The sequence below is a fragment of the Canis lupus genome, chromosome 1 (assembly GCF_011100685.1).
Source record: "Canis lupus familiaris isolate Mischka breed German Shepherd chromosome 1, alternate assembly UU_Cfam_GSD_1.0, whole genome shotgun sequence".
Lineage (NCBI taxonomy): Eukaryota > Metazoa > Chordata > Mammalia > Carnivora > Canidae > Canis > Canis lupus.
The window spans coordinates 122,954,272-122,978,552 of record NC_049222.1 but is presented as its reverse complement, the minus strand read 5'-3'; positions in this window follow the sequence as shown (position 1 = coordinate 122,978,552).

Below are 24,281 nucleotides of genomic sequence, written 5' to 3'. Positions count from 1 at the left end.
CCCGTTATTTCTGGAGAAATTGTGAGATCAAACATGCTTCCCCTACAGTCTCGGTGCCCACCGCAGTGACGTGCCCAGGCGGACGCCCAGCTGCGTCCGTGCTAGTCCCCGAGAGGAACTGATCCCACCTACTAATGGTTGAGCCTCGGCTGTGCCCCTGACTTACCCGTTGGTTTAGAGCAAATCCTATTCTCCGTCCACCCAGCGGGGGAAGGTGGCTCAGCGTTGCATTATTTTTTGCAAATTGCCTGGACCTCAGTTTCTCCAACCCTCAAAGAGGGCTATAAGACAGGATGGCCTTGAAAGCCCATCCACCTGGAAACTGTAACACTAACTAAAAGGTGCTTTTGTGCCCAAACAGGAAATCCTCGAGCTGAAAAGCCTACGAAGGTCAGGAGACTCGTCCCCGGCCCTCCACACGCTGCTGGTTGCAGGGCTTCCCCTGCGTCCCCGTGCATGCGCCGCCACCAGCTCCCCCGCTGCTCCTCTGTGTCCCCATCACCCCCGACGGCAAAACCCAGCTCCAAAGTGCCGATTTTGAGGAACTTCTGGCCGCAGGCAAGGCCGTTAGGGGTGTTCATCCGAGCACCACCCGGTCGGCGCCTTGGTGGCGGGAAGGTGGCAAACCCGCCGAGCTCAGGAGCAGCCTCCCAGCTCCCACTTCAGGATCCATTCGGCACCACTGGGGAGGTTCCGGGATTTGTTATTAAATATGATCATAAAAGCCGTTTGACACAACATGCAGCTGTGTCGGGCACCAAGGCAGGCGGGCTCCCCTGCAGCCTCCGGCGGGCGCCACGGGAAGCCCCCTGCATGCCCGACGCCCCTCGGGCGCGCTGCTTCTCTCTCCTCCTTCCGAGCTGTGGCCAGTGGCGTCGCTTGGCGTTAGCTACCGTGTCACACGGAGGAACGTGCCCGGCGCCCTAGACAAGAGGTCCCAGGGGCCGGCCTCGGGGAGGCAGGGGGGCTCAGCGGATTTTCACTAGCTGCCAAGAGTGAGCCGTCGAGGCTGTTAAGCCTGGGGGGTGTGGAGGCGTCTCCAAGTGCGCCCCCTCCTTCCCGGCAGGCCTGGGGTCAAACGCAGTGACTCCCGAGACAAGGACATCGTGGTTCCCGCCACCTACCTCCGAATCACCATAGTGGGAAGGAGTTTTCTTCATACTCATGTCCCTGCTGACGCTTTGCGGAGTCGCCCCCCTTTGTTTGCCTTGGATGCACCTGGAGCTGCCCCCACAAGATCGTCACAAGAGCCACCTGCAGTGTGGGGGCCACTTGGGCTGCGCCCTCTCCCTGTGGGCACGGCTCTCTCGCCCTCCCCTTCGAAGGAAAAGGGGTCGAATCGATGTGAAGAGAATCACCACCACTTCCTCTCCGGGGGATTCCCCACCCACTGTCTATGCGGCCAGTGTCTGCAGCTGGTCCCGAGGGCGCATCCGGAGGGGTAGCCCCGCATCCTCGGGATCCTGCAGGAGACTCAACCACCTTCCTAGGTTTCCAGCCCTAAACCTGCAACTGAGGAGTTAAGAGGAAAATCAGGCATCGGCCCCCGGTCACAAGCGGCGTCTCCTCTCACCCCCGCCTCCCCGGAAGCTTCTCTGCACCCTCCGTCCCACACTGGAGTTCCTCCCTGCCCAATAGGTTCACGGCCCCAGCTGTGGCTTACACCCCCTGCCATGTTCCACCGCCGCCGGGCACACAGGGGAAAGGATGACCTTCCCGTCTGGGCTGCATTCTGCTTCGTTTTAGTTGGCTCCCCTTGGGTTCTTTCTAAATACCTAAAACAAATGAGTTGCATCTTATATCGCAAGGACAATCTGCAAAAGCCCCTCAGCGGGTCAACGTAAGCAATTTCTTTTTTTTTTTAATAATAATAAATTTATTTTTTATTGGTGTTCAATTTGCCAACATACAGGATAACACCCAGTGCTCATCCCATCAAGTGCCCCCCTCAGTGCCCACCACCCAGTCACCCCACCCCCCACCCACCTCTCCTTCCACCGCCCCTAGTTCGTTTCCCAGAGTCAGGAGTCTTCATGTTCTGTCTCCCTTTCTGATATTTCCTACCCATTTCTTCTCCCTTCCCTTCTATTCCCTATTTCTGAGCCCATTGGGTCTGCCCACGTTTGCGCACATCTTGCAGGCAGAGAAGCTGACTGCCGCTGTCCTCGATGATCTTAAAAGTGACTGTACGGTGCATAACCTCGGAAGACAAAAAGGATATCTGCCCCTGGAGCAAGGATTCGGTTTGTTTGGGGCACCCGGGGGCTCGGTCAGTAAAGTGTCTGCCTTTGGCTCAGGTCATGATCTCGGGGTCCTGGGCTCGAGCCCCACCCCAGGCTCCCTGCTCAGCAGGGAATCTGCTTCTTCCTCTTCCTCTCCCTCTCCCTCTGTGAGCTCTCTCTCTCTCTCTCTCAAATAAATAAATACATCTTTTTTTAAGATTTTATTTATTTATTCATGAGAGACCCAGAGAGAAAGGCAGAGACACAGGCAGAGGAAGAAGCAGGCTCCATGCAGGGAGCCCGACTCAGGACTTGATCCTGGGGCCCCAGAGTCACGCCCTGGGCCGAAGGCAGGTGCTAAACCGCTGAGCCACCGGGAATCCCATAAATAAATATATATTTTTTAAAGATTAGGTTTGCTTACTGCCCATTATGGAAGATTCAAGTCCTCTAAGCTCAAGATTCTTCTCCCACGGCACACACTCCGAGTGTGCACAAGTCACCTGGTGCTCTGCATACAGCCCTGCGGGAGCTGGAGTTCAGGAACATGCTGCAAAAACTATTGATGCTTTGGCTACCTCTGTGGCTGTGAGTAATAAAGTTATTTGTCTCTGACCCAGGAACCCTGCGTGTCCTCTTCCAATATTCATGAGACCGTGGTGGGCGAGCCTGTTAGCTTGCAGGTAGGGCAATCACAGCTCTTGGGAATTGTCCCTGCAAACACAATGTTGGGTGGATTGTCCAAAAAAACTACATTTGTGCTCATAACAATCTTTGGTTTCTGAATCTATCATGGTTGACAAATTGTCCGACCATCTCAACCTACCAGGTCCCGCCTCCAGGGTGATGAGGGAAGGGAAGTCCCTACAGAGGAGCCTTTCCAGATTCTATGTTGAAGTGAATCTTCATTCAGTCCTTCAAAAAGGCTCCTTTTTTTTTTAAGTGTTTCTTTTATTTTTTTTTTTTAAGATTTTATTTATTCATTCATGATAGAGAGAGAGAGAGAGAGAGAGGCAGAGACCCAGGCAGAGGGAGAAGCAGGCTCTGTGCAGGGAGCCCGACGCAGGACTCAATCCCAGGACTCCAGGATCACGCCCCGGGCCCAAGGCAGGTGCCAAACCGCTGAGCCACCCAGGGATCCCCCAAAAAGGCTCCTAAAGCAGGGCACACTGGTCCCGAGCAGAGTGTGTTCTATGCACATCTTCACCTGCTTTGTCTGTAAAAAATCACCCTTTCCAGAGCTCCACGGACCAAGCAGCAGGAGGCGCCGAGGGTCAGTGTAGGGCTCCAAAGAGTCTCTGAGGAATGGAATTGCAACCCGTCCCCTGCTGGACCCTTGCAAATAGCCTCCGCTGGCCACCTTGTGGCTTGTGCTTCCACCTGGGCCCCAGAGAAGGTTCACAGGGCCGATTGGGGATGAGATGAGACACTCGGGTGAGGCGCCCTTGACAGGAACAGCCCCTCACACACCACTGACCCTGCCCCCACAGTGGAAGACCCCCCCTCGAGGCCCACCCGCGTCAGGGAGACGTCACTTTGGCCAATGCTGACCTTCCAGGAGACGGGGGAGGGGGGCGTCCCAGCTCCTCCATCTCCCCCCCAGGGAGACCCCGTCCATCTCCCCCATCTCCCCCCCATCCCGCCACCCCCGTCCCCCCATCCCCCCGTCCCCTCGTCCTCCCCCATCCTCCCCCCATCCCCCCCGTCCCCTCGTCCTTCCCTGTCCTCCCCCTGTCCTCCCCCCGTCTCCCCCGCTACAGCCTGTGGATCGGGGGGCGCCGGCACCACGATGCTCAGAGGCAGGTGCAGACCCTGCATCCCAGGAACGCGCCAGAACCGCGCTCAGCGGCCCCACCTGGCCTGCTCCACTGGTTCCCACAGGCCCCCAGGGCTGGCCTGAGGTCAGGGGGGCCCCGCGGGCTGCGGAGCGGCTCCTGGACTCTGAGCAAGCTCCCCGAGGCCGGCTCAGCCCTTCCCGGTGGCAGGTGTGGCCTTGACCAGGCCCCAACGGGAGCTGAGCGGGTCCTGGGCTGCGACCCCATGGCCCCGACCTCAGCACCCCATAGGTCTCTCCCTCTCCGGGAAGCTCTCCAGCTGCGTAGACCCGCTGGGCACCGCCGGGGCCTCGGGCTGGGCCACAGCAGGTCCAGGAGCCTTCACGGCCGCGCGGGGACAGGGGGCGGCCGGGGCTGCTGGTCGTCCTCTCCTCGCTGGCCCGGCCCAGCAGCCCCGCAGAGCCCAGGTGGTCCCCACGGGCGCCGCCACCCTCCCACGGCCATGCCCTGACCCCCGGCCCCCGACCTAGGCCTTTGCATGGCCTACGACTGTGAAACTGGGTCCCCTGCCTGTGGGGAGCACACACGTGCCCAGGGCCCAGGCCCCCCCAGACAGGAAGGACTGCAGCAGCCCACGGCCTGCGGCCCTCAGGAGGCCCCAGGACCTTGTTTCGGCTGCTGCTGTTCCCGGCCACCTCCGAGGAGGGCGACAGGGGCCGTGTCCCGCCTGCCTCCCGAGCAGACGCAGGAGGTTCAAGGGTCAAGTCTCAAACACCCTCTGCTTGCTCAAGCTGGTGATCCTTTGGGCCACGGAACTCTCTGGAAAACAGATTCATCTCTTCTCTGATTACGGGCGGACCCAGGCAGCATCAGCCCCACCCACAGTCCGCTTGGCTGGCCCAAGTGTGAGTATCCTGATCCCAAAGGGCTTCCAGGGGACAGTTGTACCCCTGGACGTTCCTCCCTGGGCCGTATGGGGAAACTGAGGCTCAGGGAGGCACAGTACACTTTCTGTGGCCTGACTCCTTGATCATGGCGAGCGGTCTGCACCACCCCAGATCTCCAGGCGTAGTATTTCATTCTTTGTTAAACAATCCCAAGGCCCTGCCTGCCGAGGCCTTCCCACCGGCTCAGACAAGCTGGCGGGGATGCCGCCTTCTTAACACAAAGCCTTTGTCACCACCACCCCCTGTCCCTTGCTTCCCTCTGGAGGCCCGGATGTGCTCCTCAGGCTTCCGTGACACGCGGCAGCTCCGGGGTGCGGGGCTGGGCCGGTCAAACACGAGGTCCGGGCCCCGGGGGGACTCGGGGGCAGCTGGCTGGCCTGCCGAGCGTCCAGAAACCCTAATTCCTCCTGGCGGGGGCTGACTGGCGCTCCGTGAGAAAGAAGCAAGTTCTTCGGAAGGTGCTGGGAGCTCGGAGCAGCACCGCCGCCCCTGGACGTGGTACCGTGACGGCCCCGGCCCCTTGGTGGCTCGGAGGGCTGGCGTGTTCTGGGCCAGGAGCCTCGGCCTGCAGCCCTGTGGGGGGTGAGGCCTGGCCGGGCTCCTGAGCCAGCGCCCGTGAGGGCCGCGGGGCCGTAGGGAGCTGGCCGGGAGGAGGAGGACGGGGCTCTGCAGGCCGGGCGGCGGACAGGCCACAGGGGCGGCCCCGGGTCTTAGAAAATAACGGGTGAGGCACCAGCATTTTCCATTCAGGCAGCTGCATCCAAAGTCCAGTCTGGGATCTCGGGAAGCCGCGACAGCCCCGGGGACGCGGGGGGTGAGAGCTCCCCTGGGCAGGCGAGCACCCCCCCCCACCCCATGCATGCGTGCACGCTCTCTCGCTGGCTCAAATAAATAAATAAAATCTTTTTTTTTTTAAGTGGCTTTTAAACATTTTACTAACTAAAATGGATATTTTCCTTGAGGTACGTCAAGTCAGTAAACACAGGACCCGCAATTGCAGAGTTCGCACGATCAAGTTGAAGTCCCAATTTTAAAATAGAGCATTAAAAAATAAATAAATAAGAAGAAATAAAATTAAATTAAATTAAATTAAATTAAATAAAGCATAAACAGCTGGAACCAGGACACTTCTCCTTATCCACTCGCGCATCCGTCATCCATCCATCCGGGTGTGCGTGGAGAGCCCCCGACCTAGATCGCCGTGAGTGGTGTTGGAGACGAGAAGATGAACCCAACAGGCTACCATGGGAGGCGGGAGTGTCATGAACGTAAGAGACTGGTTTATATGTGGGAAAATCACTGAATATGATCTCCGGGCTCCTCTGGTTATAAGGGACACAGCCCCATTCAAGTCAATCAACAAAGGGAATTTGTTGGGTCATTAGCATGGGGTGGGTTCAAGGACAGATCACGCATTATTGTCACTTTATTGTTGTGTGTTGGCTTTATTTTATGTTTATTTTATTTATTTTATATTATAAAATATAAAATATATATATAAATATATATAAAATAAATATATATAAAAAATAAAATAAATATTTATATTTATTTTATTTTATGTTGTGTGTTGGCTTTATTCCTGGGTATGTATTCTCCGTATGAGAGATTCCTGAAGGTCAATTTCATATCCGCCTTACTACAGTCTCAGAAGACACAGTCTCCCTGTGCTACTAGCAGACGCCCCGGAATTTGCTTGCTCTAACTAGAGCCACCCCTAGGCCAACAGCCGTGCAGGGGGATGGGACGTTTGATCACCCAGGGCCGGTCCACGGCTCCTTCCAGGATCCTGGGGAAAGATCTTGGCTCCGCTGACATGTAAGGGACTGAGGTCCGGGGCAGGGTAATCCCCTGAGAGGAAAGCAAGGTGCTGCTACCACAATAAGGGAAACGAATAATAGGCATAAGAAAAATACAATTAACGCGTATTCAGCCCCCAGCCCCAGCGGGGAGAGGATGGAAGCGTCACAACAAGAAGCTGCTCTGCAGCCACGACGGGAAAAGGCACAAAGGAAGGGTTGAAGCCAAGGAGGCGTCTGGGAGCCTCCGGGATTCGAGTTTAACTTCTTTGGATCCTGGGTTTTCTGATAAACTCTGACGGTTCATCAACGAGGGGTCTCTTTACCCACACACCGCGGCCTCATTTCCTAGGGAGCCCCGGGGAGTGTGGCTTTCTTAGTGAAAGTAAATCCTCGTCGCACAGCCTGGCCCTGCGAGGGAGGCGGCCCGGGATCACATGGGAAGGCTGTGCGGCCCAATCTGCGGGCCCTACGGCTGCTCCGGGACGGGGGACATCCAAGCCAGCACTGGAAGATGCCACGGGACTGAGCCCGGGGGACGGAGACCACACCGAATGCTTGAGTGGAGAGAGAACGCGGGTGGGCCGGACGAGGTACCAGGGCCAGGGCGGGAGGTACTAGTCAGACCAGGAGGACAAGACGCAGGGACCCCTGGGCGGCTCAGCGGTCGGGCGTCTGCCTTCAGCTCAGGTCGTGATCCCAGGATCTGGGATCGGGTCCTGCGTTGGGCTCCCTGCGAGGAGCCTGCTTCTCCCTCTGCCTGGCTCTCTTGTGAGCAAATAAATAAATGTTTAAAAAAAAAAAAAAGAGGACAAGAGGCAGATTGTCAAGGGCCTTGTCCGTCACATTACGCGGGCTGGACTTCCTCTGAGAGCGATGGAGAACCAGCAAAAGTTTCGAGAAGAGAAATATCATTAAAATTTTAGTGTCAAAAAAAATTAAAAATAAATAAAATAAATAAATAAAAAAAATTTTAGTGGCAACTTATTTTCCTGACCCATGCGATAAATCAATCTAGAGAAAATCATGTTTGAAGCATTCAGAGAATGTCTAGATTCCATAAGAAATGGTCCAGAGCCCAGCAGAAAGGTTTAGATCGATACGGATTCTCTAGCCTACTGGGAATCACTAAAACCTCAGCAGTAAATGAGATACACAGGGATCAATCAAGGAAATCCAGGAAATGAATCAAGGGGTCTGACCAAGGCAGACCCCCGAGGATCGCCCGCAGCCAGACCCCATTGGCTAAAATGCACTAAATGGGCAATATTTTGTAGTGCAGATGGGGCCTCCCTGCAATCAGCGTAAATCAGTGAATCTTCCAACATCAAATTCCCTTCATTTTTCTGTTTTTGTGTCTCTGCCTCAGACAATCTTTCGGAACGGCGGTTTTCAACCAGGGGACACTTGACAATGTTTGGAGACCTTTGGGTTGCCGCCACTTGCGGGGGATGCTACTTGGAACTAGTAGATAGAGGTCAGAGATCTGTTAACTGCCCTACAAGGCACAGCACAGACTCACACAGAAAGATCTATCCAGCCCTAAATGTCATCTGTGCCGAGGCCGAGAAACCCTGTTCTGGAACAATATCGACCGCGTTAGACCCACCGGTCTAGGGACGCTGATAACGTCTGTGCTTTCTTCCCAAGCATTTCTGTCAAGGGGATACCGGTGTCCAAAGTGAACCAATGTAAAAACAAATAAATAAGAAAAAAAATAATAAAGTGAACATCAAAGAACTCGAGTTCATGGTCATCATCATAGGAGTGAATGAGACTAAACTCTGGAAAGACTGAGTTGCACAGATTTGGGGCGATGCAGGAACCAAAGCTTTTACCTCGGGCTTAAACGTGGGAACACTGATGGGCCTCGGAGGCAGCGGTGCTCTACTTGCGCGATGCCCTGACGATAGACCAGAAAGTTATGCAGGAAATAAACGGGCTCTATTAGGCCACGAGGTGCTCAGTATTTTGTGAACAGGCGGGTCTCCCTAGTCTTGGGGGAAATGGTCCGTCAGTACTATCGGTTGCCAGCTTTGCTTCTGTTAATGGGGTAAGTGGGGATCATGTGAGCAGAGGCTTAGAGGGGTGCAGAGGGCCTCACGTTCTGGCCAGACTACGCAGGGCTGTTAGTCCGAAGGTGAGAGGGAGGATGTGAGACTTGCCTAGAGATGCAGGTCGGCTCCGGCCCAAAACCCAGCTGGGCGCTGGGACCCACCTGGAACAAAGGGCCTTGTTCCATCCAAACAAGGGGTTCTGGTCAGGATGGGCACAGGTGGCAAAATGGTAAGATGATGGGGTGGGTGGGCGGGATTCCATTTGGCTGGAGACCCAGACTCCCGAGGGAGTAGAGATAGCGGGAGGGAGGAGGCGGAGGAGGGAGGGAGAGGCGTGGGGGTGAAATCTGAGGAACCCGAGTCTGTCTGCGGTCAAGCGTGAAGGCGACGTATTCGGGTGAAGGCGACCAGACTGTCCCCGCACACTCCAGCCTGTGCCTGACGTCGGTGGCACCTGCACAAGAGCTCTGCTAGCGGGTTGAGGTAGAGAGACACACGGCTTTAGTAAAGGGGGGGGTGTCCCTCCCCCCGCCCCGGAGGGCACGGCACCCCTCGGCAGCGTGGAGGCCGTTTCGGGGTCCTCGAACACCCGTCCTCTGTCCTTGAACAAACGACCTCCCAGGGTTGGCCCAACAGGTAGATGGCAAGGGCCTCCGCTCTCCTCTACCCGACTCTGAAATCCCCCTGGCCCCCTCGGCACCTCCTACCGAGGACGAAGGACTCCTTTCCCATATGGGGCCGACCCCAAAGTATTGTTCTAGAATCGGGGAACCTCTCCCCTCCTCAGGGACTCACCCTTGTGCCAGCTCTGTCCTGTCATCCCTGGAGCATGAAGAATTCTCTTCCAGATTTTCCTTAAAAAGAAGCAAGAGGACTCCTTCCAGCCACCATATCCTCCGATCAGTACCCTGAAAACTCTCCTTTCTGGCCACATTGACTTCAAAACAATTTATTGTAATATTTCGAAGAGAGGGAAACGTCTGTGTGGCTACTACCCAAACTGAACAAATCCTAAATCCGTACATGGTTGTTTCTGATATATTTGTGTTTCCAAAGTGGAACCTTGAACTGCCCCCTCCTGGCTCTGGCCTCTGCTGGGGGTGGCCACAACCTCGAGGGGCTGTGTGCGGGGCCTGGGCCTACTGGGCAGGCCCTCAGGCTGTCGCGGAACGGAGTCGTATCACGGGGCTCATTCTGTAACTGGCTTCCACGTAAACCCTGTTTTTGAGATGTTGGCACATTGACTCCACGCTCTCCTCATTTCGACCCCGTTCATGGCCTGCATGACGTCTTTTTATAAGACCTCCTGACATGTTCCAGTTATCGTCATCCACCGCCAGGATCTGTGAAAGTCGCCGACGTATTTACCCCGTCCCGTCCTCAGGACTTTTCCCTTCATATCATAGTTTTCCGTTTGTGATCGCAGTTCCGCCTGAAGTGCACTCTTGGGACTCTTCTTTAATTAGAGTTATCTGCGGGAAAACGTGCTCAATTTTCACTTGAAAATAGCTGTACTTTAATTCTAAAAAGGTAGTTTTGCTGGGTATATAATTCCAGGTATATACTTCCAAGTCTTTCTCTCAGCACAGTGAAGAGAAGATCCCATGGTCCCTTGGATTCCACAATTCTGCTACCAGTCCCACCACCATTCCTTTGGAAGTTATGCCCCTTCTCTCATCCTGCTCTGTTTAAAATCCTATCTTTGCCTTTGGTGTTTCTTTACAAAATACAGGACCTTTTTTTTCCCCTTGATTCTGCTTTTATAGGAATTCACAAAGCTGTAAGATGGCTTCTTTTATATCTTCTGGAAAATTCTCAATAATACCTACTCAGATATTGCTTCTGTCCCATTCTTGCTCTCTCTCTCTTCTCTAAATTTCTCATTTGATATGATCTCTTAACTTCCTTAACCCTGTTACATTTTTTTATTCCTTTGATTCCATGTTTTATTATGGATAATTTTTTCAGATCTATCTGAAGTTCACTAATTCTCTTTTTATCTGTGCCTAATCTACTGCTAAACTCATTCATTGTACTTTTCTCTCTCTCTCTCTCTTTTAAGATTTTATTTGTTTATTCATGACAGACACAGAGAGAGAGAGGGGCAGAGACACACACAGGCAGAGGGAGAAGCAGCCTCCATGCGGGGAGCCCGATGCGGGACTTGATCCCAGGACCCCGGGGTTACACCCTGAGACAAAGGCAGACAGTCAACCACAGAGCCACCCAGGCATCCCTCATCATATTTTTCTATACCAATCATTGTATTTTGATATCTAGAATTCTTTTATTAATATAATCCATCCTGTTTTACAGCCCGTTACTCCTTGTTTGCATCTTAGTCTTTTCTCTTCTTGAACCACAGTGAATATACTGATTTTATGTTTTTTCTATGTGTTTTTGTGTGTTTTCTAGCTCCACTATCTGAAATCTTTTCAAGTCAAATGCTTACATTTCTGCTGGTTTTTATTTATTATGCCTTGTTTTCTCATATGTGTATATAGGTATGTGTAATTTTTTTTTTGTAGGCTGTATTTCTAGAACTTTATCCATTGGAATTTTTTGAGACCTGAATTAAAAGTGAGATCCCCGGGGAGGATTTGAACTTGCTCCTGCCACATGCCTAGGGGAACCTACCAGCCAGAATCAATCTAAACTAAATTCTTGGCTAAATGTTTTCTTGGCCTATTTGGGTGGTTTGATTTTTGGACTGCAAACCCACATTAGGGTTGATGTGTTGTTATGCATTTTAAGAAGAGTTCTTTTTTTTCTTTATTCCCTTTACCTACTCACCTCCAACGTTTGAGATGGGCAGTTTTCATTGCACCTGGTGAGGTAGTTGGTGATGGGATGGGTGGTTTATTTCTGGTTTACACTTACATGGACAGTGTGGCCATTTGGGATATCAGCTTTACGTGGGGGCAGAGGAGGGGTGAGGGAAAGCATTCCTATAGACTCTCTACTTTGCACAGGCCCTGGACTAACTGTGTAGAGCCACAAAATCCAAGACTCAAGGTCATCTGATTTGGCAAATGCACTTAAGGTGGAAGCTGGCTTATATGCCCTGTTTACTCATGGGTACCTGATTATATTTAGTTTTTGACCTCTGACTATTCCCAACCAATGTGCCAATTCAACGATTCTCTTTCCAATGTTATATATCCAGTGCTCCAGGGGGTTGGTTTGACGGGGTCCCCAGCCTGTCATTCCGCTGGAATTGCAGCTCTCACCCATTCCTTACACAAGAATGGTATTTCTAAGGTTCACAGGCACTCAAGTCCCTCTCCTGTTTGAAACCTGTCATGGGCTCCACATCACCCTAGGGATAAACCCACAGCCCTAGCACAGTTTATGAGCCCCTACATCCTGCCTCTGCAATGTCTCCAGACTTCTTTTTTATCAGTCATCCCCAAGCACCTTCTTGTTGCTAAAGCAGAATTACACTACTTACAGTCATCAGAAAACCCCGTTTCCTTTCCCTAAGTTTTTTTTAAAGATTTTATTTATTTATTTATTTGAGAAAGAGAGGCAGGGAGAGAGCACAGAGGGAGAGAGAGCGAGAAAAGCAGACTCCTTGCTGAGCAGAGAGCACAATGCAGGGCTCCTTCCCAGGACTGAGATCATGACCCAAGCCAAAATCAGACTCAACACAATGAGCCACCCAGGCAACGCCCCCTCCAAGGTTTTTAATGCCTTGCCACTCATTCTTTTTTCCTTCTTGCCTTTTTTTCTTCCAGGTCCCACCTTTTCTTATCTAACTCTTATTTGCCCTCAGGTTTTAGTCTAAATGTTACTCTTCCTAGAGAGGAGTCTGGACACAGTGTCCTGCCTCCTTATTCCTACTTTATCTATCGTCATGTATTTGCATGTTTGAAGGTCTGTGTTCCCTAAGGTTCAAGATTTGCACCTTGCATCTCTCATGCTAGAACCCTCCAGGGCAGTGCCCAAAATACAGTTGCAATGCAGATTCTTTGCAATGAGCTGTTTTTAGAAGACTGCTCTGGAGCTCCGGTTACCACCTTTGTGGTTCCTGTCAGGAAATGGTGGCAGATGAAGCAGATATGGCTGTGGACCCTCCTTGCTATACAAGTGGAGTCTGAGTGCCAGGTAGACAGTTTTCCAGGGGCCTCAGTGGCCAAGCTGAATAGACATAGCACCTCTGTGAGTATAGTGGATCCAGTCAAGGGAGCCTGGAGTAGAAGGCGAAGCAAATGGTAGATTGCTGGACTGCTGAATGCTCTCATTTGTGAGCAAGGATGAGCCACCCCCAGAATCTCCCAGAAATCCTGAGAGATTTTTTGAAGAAGATTAGAGTGCTGAGGTAGCAGCAAAGCCAAATGTGTGTAATGAAGCATGTTGTTCCATCATATTTGCCAGAAAGTGAGGCTTAAGGAAACTCACTTTATACCCAGAGAGACTGCCCCTCAGTGAACTTACTAACTAGTGGGAAAAAAAGCAAGTTAACAAAGCATTAATTTCGCAAGATGAGAACGCTATAAAACTAAACTACCTGCATTAACAGAAGGAAAGGGAACTCCACCTACTAAGCAGAAAGGACCTAACATAATTGTTATTTCTCTTGCTGTCCCCACCCACAAAAAACCCAAAGTGGGAGAGGAAGTCAGCATGGTGGATGGATGGTTTCCCATACATTTACCTTCATGATGTATGCTTGCTTTAACATTCAGATTATTTTATTTTCTAATCTTCAACTGGGCCATGTTTCTTCTCAGCTAGAGAAATATATGACTGCAGCTTTGGAGAAGACAATGGGAGTAGTAAGAGCAGTCTAGGAATCATGAGGCCAATCAAAGGGCTTTATGTGTCAACCAGGTTTCTAGACTCTTCTTGAAATCAAAGCAAACTTCTCCTATAATTAAGTTCCCTAGAGTTTTTGTCAAGTTCTAAAGTCAGTGATCTCTGATAGAGCCCCCAGACTCAATATTTGAGGTCCAAGAAGAAAATGATTAAGCCAGGCTGAGGATAGGTAGATGATCTGTGCCTTATCTAAAAAGGGGGTAGAGCTTCCCACTCTATGGGATTCTGATCCCAGTTTTATCAGATTTCTGGTTTTCTAAGAACCCCAAAGTCTAATTTTTTAAACATTGATTCAAAGTCTTTAACTTTTTGAAGACAGACGGAGCATTCTGCATTTATCAGATTGTGACTTCTTGTCAATATACCAAGACTTGAATACCTTAAGCCAACTGAGCTGGGACCTCCACTTATTGCTCTTTGAAGAAGAATCTTTTCATTGCTAAAAGTCTTCTTTCTTCTCACCAGTCTCCTGGTCATTTTCTGAAGTCAGTAGGTGTGAACTGTATCTATTGAATTGTCCCCAACTGGGCACAGTGGATCACAGCACACCCTTTGCTATAGAGTCTCTTAGGAGAGGCACAGAGAAGTCACAGACTACTACAAAATGGATAAGGGAACCAGCTGTTTCCAAGAATAAAACCACCATATCCCAAAGGGCCTGCAGAAATTCCAGAGAAAGTACGAATAGAGACAAGATAACGCCATCTGCGTAATCATGATGCTGCATTCATCCTAACCAGGTACATGCCCTTGAACTGCAGGTGCTGAGCACGGCATCTGTTTACAAATTAGGCAATTGGAAATGGCTAAAAGTATTCATCTCTTTTACTACTTCCTTCAGTATGTATAATATTAGCAAAATGTCTCAATGGCTGGTAAATCATCTTTAATTCCTTTGGAACTCGTCGTAGTAATATTAACCATGATGGATTCTTGTGGTATTTAAAGAACTAGATTGTCAATTAGCTTTTATGAGATACATCACAGTCATCAGCCTTGTATCAGGCCTCCTTTTCAAAGAAGCCAGTTATTAAAATGTACAATAATTTGCTTTTATTATAATCTATCTAAAAGCCAAAGCTAGTCTCCAAAATAATTTAAAGTTTTAAGTTGCAATCTAAGAGACCTTTTCTTCAAAATGACTGCATAATATAGTGTCACCGTTCTTGCTTAATTATTTTGCAGGGTGTGAATTTTGGTTAATCGTTTCTTGCAAGGACCAAATAACATAGGTGCTTCCTAACAGCCTCTCTGGGAATAACCACTGTCCTTTTAGAAGCTAATTAATCAAGCCATGCTCGTAAAAACTTAAGTAACTACCCACCAGGGTGGGAGTCCCCTGAGGGCTCCCCTCTCCTGGAAATCATTTGTCCATAGTGTTGACCTTGGCAGAGAGAAAGGGCAGCGAGTCAACTCTGACTTGGTGTAGCACCCGCCAGGGACCCTCCCTGCCATCCAGCATGGTCATCTACTCAAGATAACCTGGAGTTTTAAAGCCTCATCCTCACTGCAGGTGCCCTTCAGAACTCACCCCGTGCTACGTACAGCATGAGGCAGAAATAGACGGGCTCTGGTGGGAACATAGGAAGATGAGGAAAAGCCCAGTTCTCTGTTCTGAATTCAGTGAATAGCTATGCTTATTTAATCAGCATTTACCAAGGACTTGGAGAAAATCAAATTGAGGAAACACCTCCCCTGCCCATCACGAGCCTCAGGGCCCATGGTATAGGCAGGTACCTCCACACCAACAGCAAGATGAGGCAGCCTTTGCAACCCTGCCCTGGGAAGCTCATGAAAGTTCCAGCGCCACCATCAAATTTACCTCATTGAACTGCATTCATGGAGTCTCATCCTCCTCCCCCAGTAGCCTGTAAATCCCCTCAAGGCAGGGGCCATTCGTCTGTGTCTGTAGCACCTTACACGATGCCAGATTCATATTTGTTTAATGAACAAATTAATATAACAAGTAACATTTAACGAGCATATATTATAAGCAAGTCCTACGTGGGATGCTTTATAAATATCTCATATAATTCCTCCAAATCTCCTACAGGGAAAACTCAAGGAAAGTACTATACTTCGTATTTTACTGTTTAAAAAAAAGCAAGATTTGGAAAAACCAAAGTAATTTGCCCAAAGTCCACAACTGTGAGGTGGCTGAGTTGGCATGAGATCCTCAGTTTAGCTCCTTGGTTATATTTTTACCATTATGCATTACTATTTCAATAAAAATTGCAGCAAGTTTTGAAAAGTTACATACACATGCACCAAAGAGAGTGATCCATTTCAAACTAAGGCAGGAGGGAGATTGCAAACTGTGCCATAAGATTCTGGAAGATTACCTGGGGGTGATGGCCCCTGAGCTGGTCCTTCAAGTATGGGAGGGCTTTACTCAGCATTCCCACCTGGAGAAGTGTCATGCAGAAGGCAGGGAAGGAGAAGCCCAGTATTGGTGTAAGGGTATGAGCGTGAGGACTGGATAGAAGGGCTGCACCTCAGAGACAAATCCTAGAACCACTGTGGTGGGTTAGATAGAGAGCTCCAAGAAGCAGCCCAACTGCAACTAATACAACTCACTCACCAGCCTACTGACATTCACTCAAAGGTAGCACCAGCTGAATCAGTGAACAAAATGATCCTCTTCCTCAGTGTTCCCCTATGTACATGTACACACACACACACACACACACACACACATCATAACAGCTACAGGGAGGGGGAAAACTCAATGGTCAACAGCCTCTGGCTAGGGGAGATAACATTTCAGGCCTGATTTAAAACTGCCCATGTGTCAACAATTCTTGTAGATGGGCATCTCACAATGAATGTCCTAGGCTTGGCTTTATCAAGCCTCCTCCAGCCACAGCTCAGAATTATGCATCAGTGTTGAGGGGAGGAGGAGTGGGCAGGGAAGGAATTATCAGGAAAGGTGTGTAAATGGGATAGGTCCAGTGACCAGAGCATCTGCACATTATTTATCAGTCAGTTTGTTTACATAGCCACAATCCATTATCTTGGATGCACAGGGTATGGAGTCTGCTAGAGGGTTGAATTTGAAGTATATTACATGAGCCAAACACAAATAAGTAACTCAGTTACGAGGGGGAGCCCCCTCTGACCCATCATTTTGCCAAAATGAACTCCTCATGGTTGAGTGGCACTCCCTACCTTTCCTAAGATTAGTATGAGCTGGCTTTGGAATATTTATTGAGGAGACCTTTCACTATAAAGCAGCCAAGTACCAGTTACCTGAAATATATGCAAGTTTTTAAAGTCTACATTCAAGGTTTAAAACCTTTTTGCTTATGAAAAATGTCCTACCTGGCCTCTCCCTGTCTCATTTGGGAGATTAAATGGTAGCTATATAGTTGAACTGCAATTCACTTGGCTCTGAGGAAGCCATTATCATTGAAATTCAAGACCCTTGATCTAAGGTGTCTTGGAGAACTATTGTATGCTATATACTATACATTAGAGTGCAGAGTACAATGCAAAATTAGTCTTCGTAAAGAGTTACAGGAGAAAGCCTTATATGAAACAAAATGCGGTTGTCATAACAACTGATCTGCATGGGTTGTATGTCACCCAGGAAGTCTGAAGTGTGGGTCACACCAATCATGGGAACAACTGGATACAGTCAAGACTACAGCAGGTAGGGTATTTTCTTGTGCTACACAGAAGGTGATTTCTCCTCTTGAGTGAACAATGCAGAAATGTAACTAAAGCAGAGATAGACTCAGTCTGGGAATCCTTTGTAAGGAAAGTGAAAGCCAAAGAAATATCCCAGCAAGGAAAGGATCAGTTTGGGAAGTGCCCAAGAGAGACAGGATTTGCAAAAGCAGAGAGCAGAATTTTCAAGGTCATTTCACATCGAACTGTGACAGGAAAGTTTCTAAACAGAACAGAAGAAAAAAAGAGAAAGCAGAGGGGAAAAAAGAAGAAAAAGGAAAGAGAGAGAAAGAAGAGAAAGAAAAAAAAAGAAAGAAAGAAAGAAAGAAAGAAAGAAAGAAAGAAAGAAAGAAGAAAAAGAAGAAAGAAAGAAAGAAAGAAAGAAAGAAAGAAAGAAAGAAAGAAAGAAAGAAAGAAAGAAAGAAAAGAAGAAAGAAAACAGCAGAGGTTTCATCAGAGATTTTTGCCACATAAAGTTATGCCATTCTGATTTCAAGAGATGTTAAAAAGTCTTACTAAGGTTCTGGTCTCTTTTTTTTTTTTTTTTTTTTTTTGCATCCCTATGATGTTATTCAGATCTATTCATTAAGTAATATACTACTCTGTGAATATCAAGTGTGTGCCTGGAACTCTGCTGGTCGCCTTAGGGTGTAATTTAGCAGACCATCTGCAAGAGTCACCCAAAGCTTATTAAAAATACAGTCCTGAACTCTTCCACAGACCTACTTAGTCAAAATCCCTAGGGTTTGGGCCTGGGACTATAAACTTTTAAAAGAAATCCTAAGTGATTCTTAGCTACACTAAAATTTGAGAAGCATTACCTACCATATTGGACAACCAAATAAATTTAAGGCATGGTTCCTGAAATCAAAAAGCATGTAGTCCAACTGAGAAATTTAGATAATGTTTAGTAGTCTTGTGGATGCTATAGGACCCTAAAGACAATTACAATTCAAAAAGTCTTTCAGTAAAAAAAAAAAAAAAAAAAAAAAAAGTCTTTCAGTCAACGTACATTGATCTTACCTCTTTCTTCCAGCTAAGTGTGTCTTTCATTTTAACTTCCAGCTGATATTGTCTATTTCTATTTAGCATTTATTTGTTTGTGTACCTAAAACTTAAGTTCCTTGAGAACAGGAGCAATGCCTGATTTATCTCTCTAATTCATAAGTACTTGAATGGATAATGCATGCATGAAGGAGGGAAGATGGAGAGAACTACAAGGACACAGTAATTAAAAACATCTTCCCAGAGGAGAAAATTCTTGATGTAAAAATAGGAATTTATTAAACACAAAGAAGAGGGAAGGGCATGGGCAAGTATGAGAAATCATATAAACAAGGTAACAGAGGGAAATAAAGAGTACGGCATATACTTAAATTCAAATTTGTTAAATGCTCAGAGAAATAACACAGTTTCAAAACATTCCAATTTAAAAATTCCTTTTAAAATACTATTTAAAATTGCATTTCAAAATATAAAACATTTAGGAATAAATTTAACAAATATGTGCAAGACTTCTATACTGAAAACTATAAAACACTGCTGAGAGAAATTAACAAAGTCCCAAATAAATAGGGAGATATACCATTTTCATGGAGTGGAAAACTCAATATTGTAGAGGTGTCAATTCTCCCTAAATTGACCTGTGGATTCAAGGCAATACCAAATAACATCACATTAGGGATTGTTTTGTTTTGTTTTGTTTTGTTTTGTTTTGGAGGGGGGCTAATTTTAAATTTTCTTTGGAAATGCAAAGGACCAAGAATAACAAATAATCTTGAAAAAGTAGAACAAAGCTAGATGACCTACTCAACCTGATTTTAAGATTTATTATAAAGCTATGATACTCTATATAGAAAACCTGAAAGACTCCACCAAAACAAAACAAAACCAAAACAAACAAACAAACAAAAAACTGCTACAGTTAATTAATGAATTCAGTAAAATTGCAGGGTAAAAAAAATCTATCTTCAAAAATCTGTTGCATTTCTATATACCAGTAATGAAGCAGTGGAGAGAGAAATTAAGGAATCAATCACATTTACAATTGCACCAAAAATAAGATACCCAGGAATAAACGTAACCAAAGAGGTGAAAGACCTGTACTCTGAAAACTATGACAAACTGATGAAAGATATTGAAGATGATGCAAAGAAATGGAAAGGCATCCCACACGTACGGGTTGGAAGAACAAATACTGTTAAAATGTCTAGATAACCCAAAGCAATCTACATATTTAATGCAATTCCTGTTAAAATACTAGTAGTATTTTTCACAGAACTAGAACAAAACAAACCTAAAATTTGTATGGATTCACAAAAGAACCCAAATAGCCAAAGCAACCTTGAAAAAGAAAAGAAAAGCTGGAGGAATCACAATTCCGGACTTCGAGTTATATTGCAAAGCTCTAGAGATCAAAACAGTATGGTTCTTGCCCAAGAACAGACATATAGATCAATAGAATAGAGTAGAAAACCCAGAAATGAACCCACAACTATATGGTCAATTAATCTTCAACAAACCTGGAAATAATATCCAATGGGAAAAGACCACAGTCTCTTCAACAAATGGTGTTAGGAAAACTGAATAGCCGCATGCAGAAGAATGAAACTGGACCACTTTTTATCATCATACACAAAAATAAATTCAAAATTGATTAAATAATGTGAGACCTGAAACCATAAAAATCCTAGAAGAGATCACAAGTAATAATCTCTTTGACATTGGCCATAGCAACTTCTTTTTAGACATGTCTCCTGAGGCAAGGGAAACAAAAATAAAAATAAACTATTGGGACTACATCAAAACAAAAAGTTTCTGCACAGCAAATGAAACAATCAATGAAACCAAAAAGCAACCTACAAAATGGGAGAAGATATTTGCAAATGACATATCTGATAAAGGGTTACTGTCCAAATACATGTAAAGAACCTATAAAACTCCACACCCAAGAGATGAACAAGCCAATTTAAAAATAAGCAGATGGGGGATCCCTGGATGGCTCAGTGGTTTAGCACCTGCCTTTGGCCCAGGGTGTAGTCCTGGAGTCCCAGGATCGAGTCCCACATCAGGCTCCCGGCATGGAGCCTGCCTCTCATTCTGCCTCTCCCTCTGCCTGTGTCTTTGCCTCTCTCTCTCTCTCTCTCTCTCTCTGTGTGTGTGTGTCTCTCATGAATAAATAAATAAAATCTTTTAAAAAAATGAGCAGATGACATGAAAAGACTTTTTTCTGATGAAGACATGTAGATGGCTGACAGACACATGAAAATATGTTCAGCATCTCTCATCATTGGGGAAGTACAAATCAATACAAATCAAAACTGCGATGAAATATCACCTTTCATCTGTCAGAATGGCTGAAATCAACAACACAAGAAACAACAGCTTTTGGTAGGATGGGGAGAAAAGGTTAACCCTCTTGCCCTGTTGGCAGGAATGCAAACTGGTGCATCCACTTTCAAAAAGTGTGGAGGGTCCTTGAGAAGTTAAAAATGGAACTACCCTATGACCCGGTAGTTGCAGTACTAGGAATTTAGCCCCAAAAAACACAAAAATACTAACTCAAGAAGACAGTTGCATCTGATGTTTATAGCAGCATTATCTACAACGGCCAAATTGTATGGATAAAGAAAATGGGGTATCTATACAGTGGAATGTTACTCAGGCATAATAAAGAATAAATCTTGCCATTTTCAATGATGCAGATGGAGAAAGTATTACACTAAATGAAATGAAAAAGACAAATATCTTATGATTTCACTCATATGTTAAGAAACAAACAAACAGGGATGTCTGGGTGGCCCAGCGGTTGAGCGCCTGCCTGAGGCCCAGGGCGTGATCCTGGGGTCCCGAGATCAAGTGCCTGCATGGAGCCTGCTTCTCCCTCTGCCTGTGTCTCTGCCTCTCTCTGTGTCTCTCATGAATAAATAAATAAAACCAAAAAAAAAAGAAAAGAAACAAACAAACATAGAGGGATAAAAAGAAGGGCAAACCAAGAAACAGACTCATCTATGGAGAACAAACTCATGGTTACCAGAGGGAAGGTGGGCAGGGGGTGGGTTGAATGTGTGTTGGGGACTAAGGGCGCACTGGCTGCGATGAGCACCCGGTGTTGTATGTAAATAATGAATCACTATATTCTACACCTGAAACTAACGCTACCCTGTATGTTAACTAACTGGAATTTAAGTTAAAACTAAAAAAATAAAATAAAATAGGATGCGTGTTTGGTGACAGGACAGACCAAGGGAACATAATTGACAGTCCAAAATAGGTCCATATGTATACAATTAAATGATTTTTGACAAAGAATGCCAAGCAAGTCAATGGGAAAAAGAACATTTCTTCAACAAGTTTTCTAAAATAACTGTATATCCATGTGGAAAAAAAAAAGGAAAAAGATTCGTGTTATACCACACACACAATTACTTCAAAATAAATCTTAAGAACTGTAAGAGAGAGAATATCTCCATGACCTTGGCATAGGCAAAGATTCTTAGCATAGAAAAAGCATTAACCATAAAAAAAATTGATAATTGGATTTTATTTAAAAAAAAGAATCACTTTCTCATCAAAAAAATTCCATTAAGCAAATAAAGGCAAGCTACTGACTGGAACAAAATAAGCACAATATATCTATCTGAATCTATGTCTATATCATCTATATAGCGTATATGTCATACATATATAATATATATTATATACATATATTTTATATAACTCAATTATAAAAAAGTAAATAGCTCAAATTGTTTTTTAAAAAGCAAAAAAATATAAACAGATGTATCACAAATGAAGATATACAAATGACTGGGTAACGGGCACTGAGAGGGGCACTTGATGGGATGAGCACTGGGTGTTATTCTATATGTTGGCAAATTGAACTCCAATAAAAAATTTAAAAATAAAAAGTAAAAAAATAAGATATACAAATGGCTAACAACCACATGAAAACTGCTCAACACTATTAATCACCAGAGTGATGAAAATTAAAACTAATTTAATTTAGGGGCACATGAGTGACAAAATCGTTTAAGCATCCAACTCGGTTGTAGCTCAGGTCATGACCTTGGGGTTGTGAGATCAACCCCATGTCGGGCTCTGTGCTCAGTGCAGAGTCTGCTTGAGATTCTCTCTCCTTCTCCCTCTGCCCTTCCCCCTGCTCACTCTCTCTCTCTCACTCTCTCACTCTCCCTCTCTAAAGTAAATAAATCTTTAAAAAATCTAGTTTAGTTTAAAGCAATAATATACCACCACACACCCCTAGAGTTGTCAAAATGAAAAAGATCACAGCCCTGGATGTGGGAGGGTATGTGGAGACACCAGAACTCTTAGGTTGCAAGTATTGCAATTATTTTGAAGAAGGATTGAGAGTTTAACCTTGAGAGAGTTAAACATACGTCTTATGAACCCAAAATTCCACACCAAGGTGTTTATTCCAAAAGAAATGAAAATATATGTCCATGATAAACCTTGTGAACAACATTCATAGGAACTTTATTCACAATAATCCCAAACTGTAAGCTGCGCATCACAAGGAGAATGGATAAACTATGGCAGATTCATATAATGAGCCATTACTCAGCAAGACAAGATAAAAAAAAAACCCTACTAATGCATGCCATCAATGTGGATACATCCCAAAAGTATTACACTGAGTGGAAGAAGTCACACACACACACACACGCACGCACGCACGCACATACTATCTGATTCTATTTATGTGGATTTCCAGAATTTGCAAAACTAGAGTAGAAAAGAAATCAAATCAGCGATTTGTTGAGAAGGAAGAGCTTGAGTGGAAAGGGGCACAAGAGAATGTGTGTTCCTGAAAGTGGGTGTGGGTTACATGAGTACAGGCATTCGTCTAAAGTAGTTCAGACTGTACGCTTAAGATCTGGGTATTTTGTGTTTGTAAATTATATCTCCATTTTTTAAATCCACCATTTTTACAGTATTCGATTTTTTAAATCCATCATTTTACATTATTCAAATTAGGCTATGTTGCGGCAACGTACAACTCGTAACTCTTAATGGCTCAACACACCTAATGTTTAGTTCTTCCTCAGAGTGCCGTGCAGACCTGGGCTGCTCTCCTTCAATATTGTGTCTCTGCCTCTTACATGGAACCTCCTCTAGCTTCCTCGGCAGGAGAGGTTGGTGAGCCACGCAGAGGATTAAACCGCCTCAGCCCGTACAGGACGTGTCACTTCCCTTCACATCCTATTGGCCAGGATCTAAATATGGTCCTGACTAAATGCAAAGGACTGGGGAGTGTAGGCTCCCAAATGCCCATAAAATAAAGGATTACCAAACACTGAACCCTAGAAATACCTGCCCCAGCCCTGTCCTTAAGGCTCTTCCATTTTAGCAAAAAAAAGAATAAAATCTAACTTTCCATACACTTATTACCTCAATCTTATTTCCGCGCCCAGATCTCATCTTAAGAAACGAGATACCCATCTTTTCACAACGAAGATTCAATAAGTGATCCATTCGTTCCCCTTTTCCAAACATGGCTGAGCCTGTACTTCCTGATGGACAGAAGTAAAGAATTCTGTGAAAATGCAACAACAACCACAAAATGAATTTGTGAAATTAACTGAGGGAATCAGAGCAGACACGGAATGACAAGTGACTGACAAACTAATCTGGTCCAAAATAAATTATGATTGAGAATAATGGCCATGCTGTGCTCATGCTGCCGTGGAGAAATCAGGCATTATAAAGGGGAAAAGAGGATGCTTATTTGGTCCAAAGTGACAGTTTGACGCTTGTCAAAAATCACCTTCATGGCCTAAGACTTTCTGCGTTTGTAGGTGACCTAGAGAAAGGTTCCCTGTAGCACACACAGAGAGAAAAAAGGAGAGACAAAGACGGTTTTGCAATTCCTTCTTCTGTTTGAAATTTGCACAAAAGGGCTTGAACACTAAAACAATTAGAAGAGGAAAAAACTGTTTGGCAGATCAAGTAGGTGAGATGTCGGGGACTCTAT